Here is a 9667-nt window from a genome sequence, read left to right as displayed (position 1 = left end):
CAACCTTGTGAAATTGATGGAACGGAAGAGCTGGGTACAAACTGCACAGATGGCAAGATGCGACAGTTTAACCGCAGAAATTGAGAAATATTTGAAAAAAATAGGTCCCAAAATAGGTGCTGCCATAGACTTCTATAGAGAGAAAAGAGTATAAAAGAGGAGAGATTTTGGCTCAATTTCGGAGTCGTCCCCAACGCATCTCAGACGGCAGAGCGCTGTGCCATTGAACCCAGAATCTGTCCGATGTCTGTATTTCTTTGAAACTTTGGTAAGAATAAATACCTTCTATCTGAAACCTATCTCTGTCTTAATTTTCAAGTATTCATTTGCCTGTTACTTATTTTACAAACTAAACTGAACCCACACCAGACACTCATTTTGTGCACAAAATACTGATAGATTCAAATAGACTATATGTGGGAACATAAATGGCCCAGAATACACCTAGATCCAGAAAGGTAGAAAGCAGAGGTCATGGGGATCAGTTTTGAATTACGCCTTCTGATGCCTCCCCAGAACCAACCACCCTGGGATTGGAGGGAAACTATAAAGAATCTTCTGGATGAACTTAAGAGGTTCCCCTCCCCATTTGGAAAAGTCCAGAAGGAGTCTAAAAGAGGTCAATTTAAAACACCATCCATACACGACCTAAACAAGGAGGCTATTAAAAAAAAATAATATGAGAAATAAATAAGCTGAAACAGAAGCTGTTAAACCGAAGTATTAAACAACGCCATCAACCTACAGCATCTAGTCAGTAAACACAGCACAGCATCGCGCAAAAGGCTACCAGAGCTAGTAAGAACGGACGCGGACGCATGCGCAGTAAGCATTCCCCTAAGCTTAACGAAAGAATACCATAGCAGCGCCGTCCATGCGTCAGCTGAACGTAACCAACCGAACGCAGGCTCCGCCCACTCCTAAAAAGGATCGCAAACTAAATCGATAGCGGTATTTCTGAGCTGAACTTCCCCCGCCAGCCGGAAGATGTCGCTGGCCTCCAAGCCTAGGTTTTCCTCAGTTCGCTGGCCGGCAGGTGGCGCCTGCGCGCTCCATTCGCCTCCGAGTCGCTGAACAGTGAGCAGTCAAACAAATCCGAGCGCCACAAACCGCCGCTTTCAAACATTTGCGACCTTCTAATTAAAATTAAGCGAGGGGAGAGTTAGGAAAAAAAAAGTCCTCGTGGAAAGCTGAGCTCGGTGGACGCGTCGCGGGAGCCGGAGGAGCGGCAGGAAGCCTTGCGGGGAAGAGGTAAGTTGTTAAAATGGCGGAGAAGCTTCTGGAAGTTTGGAGTGTTATTTTGGTGGTTGTGTTGTAGATCGTCATGTTGTTTCTGTGTCATTAGACAGACTAAAGATGGAGGACGAGCCGAGCGGGAAAAAAAACCTGTTTCGTCCCACTGTATTGCTCTCTTCCCCGAGCCTTGTTCCTCAGGAGCAAAAAAAAAAGTCTGGTTAATGCGCAGAGTTCCCCCCTCCCGTCCTGGTTTTTTTTTTTTTTTTGTTCGCTCACCCTAGGCCTTGGCTGGTTAGAGGCGTCTAGGCCTTAGTGAGCGAAGTAAAATGGAGAACCTCGTAGTCTTTTTTTTTTTTTTTTTTTTTTTTTTAACATTTGGCAAGATGGAGGGCTTTTTGTGTGTGTGTGTGTGTGGTTTACATGTGTGTAGTATTTTAATGTTGTTGTTCTGGAACCAGTCACGGAGTAACCGGTCGGCTTCGCTCATCCAGCGGTGCCGGCAGGGAGGGGAAAATGAGCCGCGGGTGGAAGAGGGCTGAAGGAACGCAGGGAACGGCGAGAGTGGAGGTGGGCGGGGGGTCCGCGTTGCCCTACTTTATGTACAGGAAATGGCTTAATAGCAGCCACAATACCCCCCACCTAAAAACAAAACAAAAAAAAAAGGCTGTGGCTGGAAATTTCTGTTAATGTTTCTGGGGCGGCCTAGGTCATTTCCTGGTTTGGGGAGGAAGGAGAGGAGCTGAGTTGTTGCCTCTTTTTTCCTGGAAGTTCCTCTATTTAAGGCTCCTCGTCTTTTGGTCCCTTTTCATTTTTTTAACTGTGGAAAAGAGTGTGGGCTGCCTTGCAGCTTTTATCAAAGAAATACGTTTTTTTTCCCCAAACAGATGTCTTTTCGTGGGAGGAAGACTAGCTTCATTCCCTACCTTTTTCTTTCTTTTTTGGCGCCACTTAAGTTACTCTCGGCTTCCCCCCATTTATTCTTGTTTTCTTTTTATACAAAACACAAATTGTACACTGTGCCGTGGCTAATGTAATTAAGCGATTCTTATAACTTTGATCAGATGACTTCGTTTCTTTTGGACTTGGGCAAGTTCTGTATTATTCTTTAATATGTTTGGTTGATTTTGTTATATATTTTGTTTCCCATTGTGATTGGGATGGATGGCAATTTTTTTAGCTTCCTTAAAGTAACACAGGCTTAAACGTTTGTCTTTACAAGTAAGGCAGGGGCTTTCATGCTGTAGCTCTCTCCCTGCTTTTTTTTTTTGTTTGTTTGTTTGTTTAACCTCGTGTGAAGTTTTCTTTTCTCGTTTTGCTGAACTGTTCTATATCTGGTCCCCCACCCCACCCCACCCCACCCCCCGTGTTGCAGTTTTTTTTTTTTTTTAAACCACACCCTGTTTGTGACTCTGCCTGGGGTTAACATTTGGGGTTATTATGGGAAGGTTTTCTGATCCTGTATTAGGTGCCGGAGGTGGAGAAATAACTGGTCCTTCCGTTTGGCACCTTTGTGTTTCATAAACGCGAATCCACAACAAAAAGCTGACTAGACGCAGGGTTACGCTTTTCTCACTTCTGTTTTCCTCTTACTAGTGTCAAGGAAGGAGCGCGGGGGGAGGGGTGTAGGGTTACTGAGCTGCGTCATCGCTGCTGGGACCTGCGGCTCGCCTTGTTTGTTCCTGTTCTCTCTCTCTTTTGCCTTGATTGGTGGACCGTGCTCAGGGGGCGGGGCTCCAGGTTTTGGAGCATTAGCACGGGCTTGCTAGTTAATTTAAGCTTGGTTGTCAAGAGTTGTGTACAACTGTAGAACTTCACGCTGGTAGTTTATTTTTGTTTTTAAATTAACAACTTCACGCTGGTAGTTTATTTTTTTTTTTAATTAACAACTGTTAAAGTGTATAATTCTAGTTTTATTGCTATAGTGCCCTTTTTTGCATTGTGTTAAAAAACTTCCAACTTGTCACCATCAATATGATAAAAGAACCCTAAACATTTAATTTGTGGTGGTCATTCCTAGTTTCATCAACTTCTAGTCCTTGGATCTGGATTATGTGCTTGTTCACATTTTTTCTTTACTTAGGGAGCATTAAGTCTAAGCATTTTTAGCCTGGGCAGCAAACAAGTTTTGAGTTTTTTTTTTTTTTAATTTAAGGCTTTCTCTCACTGGCCTGTAATCTTTTGGGGTTTCTTTTCCTCAGTGTCTTATCGTTTGTGATGTGATCTCAGTAAGTCACATTTAAGATTGTTTTCAGGTATTGCTGGTGAAATACATCCAGTTTCTTTCCTACTTTGGTCTTCCAGGTTTTGCTAGCATACAATGTAGTTGGAAAGACAGTGGAGTGATTAAGGTGCAATTTTGTTTTGCTACTAATCTGTTTTGCTGATCATATTGAGCGTAGTTGATGAAATGCTGCTGCCAGTTTTCCAATGAACGTCTGCTTTTGATGTCACCATTGGTCAACAATATTCTGCCAGGATATATGAACAGTTCGACATCCTCAACTGGTTTCTACTCAATAATTGGTTGTGACTACAAGTTTGTCTGCATAACCTTAATGAATTTCAGTTGGCCATGGGTTTTCATATATATATATATATAGATCTGTCATATAATAGAACACTTAATTTCCATACCTTACTTGAAAATCAGGCATACCTGTGCTTTATGCATTGGACTTCATAACTTCTGAATTCAGTTCCTTAGTTTTTGATTGATAGATCAAAAAGCAAACCTGTTTCAGGGGAAACAGCATTCTTGTGTAGAGCAAGGGGAATCATGGTTTAAGACTTCAAGGTGGTAGAGGCAGGGGAATGTTAAGAAATAGTTCCTTGGTGAGAGCTTCTCCATGCTGTCTGGTTTTTCAATAGTGCTGAAATGAGGTGTTGAATACGCTCTCAGGATGGATGATAGCATCTAAAGTGGTAACAGAGTAAGAAGGCATAGGATTAGCACAAGACTTATTATTCAGTACAGTCAATTTTTGTGTCATCTTCCTTTGTATTCTTGGGTAGAAAAGTTCACTAGATCCTTATTTTTCTCCCTCTGCCCCCCCACCTTTCCAGTATCTAAAATCACGAGACTGTAATTATCCAAATATGCAGCAGTGCTAACGTAGTCATTGTTCAAGCATTCAGCTTTTAGTTCTCTGCTTAGCCTGTCAGTTGCCCAAGTTTCCACTAGGATTTAACTTCAAAACATTCAGCCTGCCAGTTAATTCCATTGTCGTACCCTGTTGAGCATCATGGACACCTGTACACACTAAGGTATTAGCATTCCATGTTAATTCCTTTTGTTATTGGAGCTAAAATAATACTTTTTGGAATATGACTTGAAGATATTAACCATACATGGTTCTTGCTGCTTGCTATGAATTGTGAAAATGGAAAGGTTTCCCTTTTGTAATTAGATTCTGTGATTCTTTGAAGTTTAGTCTGAGTCCTAACCTTTTTTCTTGGAGAAACAACATTAAGGGAACACCTAAACTATATATTTGTAATGTTTTGTAGTTTGTGAAATAATAGAAAAGGTAGAATTTACCATACATTTAACATTAGCGAACAGTTGGCAAGTTTCAGCCTTAACTACTTCATTCTAGAGCAGGGGTTCTCAGTCTAATCCTTGGGACACATGCAGCCAATACGGTTTTGGGGATATCCACAGTGAATGCACATTCTATAATGTGCATGTACTGTCAACATTGTATGCAAATCTCTCTCAAGCATATTCATGGTGGGTATCCTGAAAATCTGACAGGCTAAGTGTGTCTCGAGTACAGGGTTGAGAACCACTGTTCTAGAGTAATAAGGGCCACTTTTTTTCTTAGTGACATTCTGAATTGTTATATGCTTATTATTTTTGGTTATTTGTTCTTAAGGCGTTGGAAATGTTTGATTTTTGTTTCTGTTTTTATAGCTTTGAGAACATACAAACTAATTGTTAATCAGTAAACATTTTTTTGTGTTTGAATGTAGGGTGCTATTTGGATGATCACTTCCCATTGTTATGCATAAGGACCTCTGGCTTTTATATTTGTATATATTTTTTGTTTGTATAACAAACAGCACTATATTGGCTCATCTTTATAGTTTCCTGCAGTAGTAGATTAGGGTGCTCAGTATCAACCTGTACGTTATCTGCGTAATGTTTTTTTTTTTTCACATTCCTAGGTCTTATTTTTGTTTATCCAGTTTTATTTTTTGTTTAGTGTTTCACTTGTAGTCACCTTGTGTGTGTTCTTAAATTTTATTCCATGGCTTTACTTTTTAGCTGTGTATGCCAACTTCAAGTTTTACGTATATCACAGGAATCCATTATCTTATGATTTGTCAAGGGTTATTATAGAAGTGTTATGTAGCCATAGTTTTACTACTGTTTTAAAATGTCCATGTTTTTCAGGAAAAAGAAAAGCACCAGTACTGAGTGTAGGGTTGGCTTAATGTTTGCTTGAGGAAGGAGGGGATATACATGTCTGTTTTTCATACCGGTTTCCAGTTGGACTAGTGATGGTAGGGGCAAAATTCTGACATGTCCATGATGTCCACCAACAGACTGAAGAGTGGACACAAAGCCACATGAGAGGAGTGAGGACAATGTGTATTATCGATTTAACATATTCAAATTTATTGGCTGCCTTTGTTTTGAAACTGAAAGGTTTACAGTTGACAGTACTGTATATAGCAAAATAAAATGTATAGCTTCACTCTCTTCCCGCCCTGCTAAACTCACCCCTCCATTAGAGTAAGCCTTGTAAAGAATAGACTAGTACCTGAAATCTCAGATGATCCATACAACTTTTTTTTAACCTGTTCTGGTGATGCATTCCAATAAAGGGGTTCTATTATCAGAAGCTTCCTTATTGCTGTGATGTGGTTCCCCTACTTTTAGTCTGCCACTGCTGGGACTGGTACATATGGTTATAGAGGATTGGAGTGATGGTGTGATGCTTACAGAGTGCGGGAATGGGAGCCGTAGTGCTGTGTGTGAGAGGAACACTGGGGAGCAAGGGGAAAATGAACATTTTTAAAATTATAATTAAGTTGCCTTTATGAAGAAATTCACCCAAGGCATTGTACAGCAAGAATAAGTCAGATGTAGACAATTTTATTTTTTTTATTTTTGTTACATTTGTACCCCGCACTTTTTCCCACTCATGGCAGGCTCAATGCGGCAGGCAATGGAGGGTTAAGTGACTTGCCCAGAGTTATAACAATAGTTATAGCACTAAAAAAAAAGTATATATATATACAGTGGTGGAAATAAGTATTTGATCCCTTGCTGATTTTGTAAGTTTGCCCACTGACAAAGACATGAGCAGCCCATAATTGAAGGGTAGGTTATTGGTAACAGTGAGAGATAGCACATCACAAATTAAATCCGGAAAATCACATTGTGGAAAGTATATGAATTTATTTGCATTCTGCAGAGGGAAATAAGTATTTGATCCCCCACCAACCAGTAAGAGATCTGGCCCCTACAGACCAGGTAGATGCTCCAAATCAACTCGTTACCTGCATGACAGACAGCTGTCGGCAATGGTCACCTGTATGAAAGACACCTGTCCACAGACTCAGTGAATCAGTCAGACTCTAACCTCTACAAAATGGCCAAGAGCAAGGAGCTGTCTAAGGATGTCAGGGACAAGATCATACACCTGCACAAGGCTGGAATGGGCTACAAAACCATCAGTAAGACGCTGGGCGAGAAGGAGACAACTGTTGGTGCCATAGTAAGAAAATGGAAGAAGTACAAAATGACTGTCAATCGACAAAGATCTGGGGCTCCACGCAAAATCTCACCTCGTGGGGTATCCTTGATCATGAGGAAGGTTAGAAATCAGCCTACAACTACAAGGGGGGAACTTGTCAATGATCTCAAGGCAGCTGGGACCACTGTCACCACGAAAACCATTGGTAACACATTACGACATAACGGATTGCAATCCTGCAGTGCCCGCAAGGTCCCCCTGCTCCGGAAGGCACATGTGACGGCCCGTCTGAAGTTTGCCAGTGAACACCTGGATGATGCCGAGAGTGATTGGGAGAAGGTGCTGTGGTCAGATGAGACAAAAATTGAGCTCTTTGGCATGAACTCAACTCGCCGTGTTTGGAGGAAGAGAAATGCTGCCTATGACCCAAAGAACACCGTCCCCACTGTCAAGCATGGAGGTGGAAATGTTATGTTTTGGGGGTGTTTCTCTGCTAAGGGCACAGGACTACTTCACCGCATCAATGGGAGAATGGATGGGGCCATGTACCGTACAATTCTGAGTGACAACCTCCTTCCCTCCGCCAGGGCCTTAAAAATGGGTCGTGGCTGGGTCTTCCAGCACGACAATGACCCAAAACATACAGCCAAGGCAACAAAGGAGTGGCTCAGGAAGAAGCACATTAGGGTCATGGAGTGGCCTAGCCAGTCACCAGACCTTAATCCCATTGAAAACTTATGGAGGGAGCTGAAGCTGCGAGTTGCCAAGCGACAGCCCAGAACTCTTAATGATTTAGAGATGATCTGCAAAGAGGAGTGGACCAAAATTCCTCCTGACATGTGTGCAAACCTCATCATCAACTACAGAAGACGTCTGACCGCTGTGCTTGCCAACAAGGGTTTTGCCACCAAGTATTAGGTCTTGTTTGCCAGAGGGATTAAATACTTATTTCCCTCTGCAGAATGCAAATAAATTCATATACTTTCCACAATGTGATTTTCCGGATTTAATTTGTGATGTGCTATCTCTCACTGTTACCAATAACCTACCCTTCAATTATGGGCTGCTCATGTCTTTGTCAGTGGGCAAACTTACAAAATCAGCAAGGGATCAAATACTTATTTCCACCACTGTATATATATTTCATACCCCTGATTATTTTTCCCTACCGCAGCACAGTCTATAACTGCTTCTCTCCCCCCTGCACGGTGCTCAGGCTCTCCATATACTTGAGCCGCATGTTGCAGGTGGTTCGGGAAGTCTCACAGGACTTGAAACTGCAAGACTTCCCCAACTTCCTGTACCGTGCGGCTCAAGTATATGCAGAGCTCAATCACCATGCAGGGCAGAGAGAAGCAGTTAGCAATGTAAATAATGGGTCACGAGAGAGACACATGAGGAAGGCTGGGGGGGGGTCACGGGGGGGTCACAAGAGAGAGACACACAGGGAAGGCTTGGGGGAGGGGTCACGAGAGGCAGACTGGTTGAAGGCTTTGGGGGGGGGGGGGGGAGGAGTTATGAGAGAGAAACTGATGGACTCCCAGGCTCTGATGGTAGGTGAAACAGAGGCAAAGCTTCTTGTTCACCTATCCAAAGAGTGCTGTCACATCTGACATCATGCTTTGGGAAGGGAGACTATTGACTTCTGCAATTGATTAGCAGAGGCACCGTAAGGAACTGATTACGTTTCTTTGCCCACGGTCACAAAATAGGACAAAACAAATCTTATAAAAGAGCTACTGCTAATGTGGGGACAGTGTTGGAAGGGTGGGTAAGGTGAAACCTGAAAGATCTTAGATGCTATCTCCTAAGCTGTTGAGCTGGCTCCTAGATTTAATAAAAATTTGTCAAGATCTGTATTAAGGCATAGTATATTGTTTACAATGACGACAAGATATACGTACATTAAAACATTTTAATAGACAGCATAGTGTTAAGCAGAGGTGAAACATACAGAAAATAAGGATAATGAACTTAAGGAAAATTGCACATGAAGTCAGAAAATGTTAATTAAAAAGATCTGTGTGGAGCAGATAAGCAAGTCCCGCTATAGTGTATGCATTTGGTGGTAGTTTTTGTGTGTGTGGACTAGTTGTTTTAAAGGCTTTGGAGAAGAGCCAAGCTTTCACCTGCTTCCTTAAGTAGCGACAGGCTTTGCGTAAAGCAAGATTTTCTAGGAGTGAGTTCCAGAGTGTGGGGCTACTCCAGAGAAGGCTCGTTGGGTGTAACATTGTTTTCTTTGGAGAGGGTATAGTTAGAGATATTGGACATTAGTGACCTTGGAAGTTTGTAATCCTGTTAAAGTACTCTGGCCCATTTTCTTTAAGGGACTTTAAGATCGGGCATAAGAGTTTTAAATTTAGCCCTGTGCCATACTTGTAGCCAGTGAAATGTTTTTCAGAAATAGTGTGATTACATTGCTTGTAATCTATCAAGATATGCTGTGGCATTCTGAATCAATTGGAAATGGGTTGAACCCTATGTAGTCAGACCAAAGTAGATTGCATTTTAGTAATTCAGTCTTGATTATGATGTGAACCATTGTGAAAAGACTTGCCTTTCTTGATGTATGGAGCGAGATATTTTTGCAGATGGTAGAAGCATCTGCTGAAGGTTGCTTGAATTTGGGTGAACACTGTTAAATCACAGGTCAGGCACTTTAGTGCTGACTTAGGTGTAGCCCGCAACCTCGGAGTCATCTTCGACTCCTCCCTCTCCTTCTCTGC

At 42.0% G+C, this 9667-nt stretch overlaps 1 protein-coding gene across 1 annotated transcript in view; it reads left to right on the top strand.

The window, feature by feature from the left end:
- The first annotated feature begins 1048 nt into the window (after window positions 1-1048).
- The window catches only part of STAG2 (stromal antigen 2), a 583303-nt gene continuing 574684 nt past the window's right edge, over window positions 1049-9667 (top strand). Inside the window, 1 exon segment of the mRNA XM_030209778.1 lies at window positions 1049-1251. The gene's annotated coding sequence lies outside the window, so the exon portion shown is untranslated.

This window comes from Microcaecilia unicolor, chromosome 7 (genome assembly GCF_901765095.1).
Source record: "Microcaecilia unicolor chromosome 7, aMicUni1.1, whole genome shotgun sequence".
In the NCBI taxonomy this organism is placed as follows: Eukaryota; Metazoa; Chordata; class Amphibia; order Gymnophiona; family Siphonopidae; genus Microcaecilia; species Microcaecilia unicolor.
This window is presented reverse-complemented; position numbering and strand designations above follow the sequence as displayed.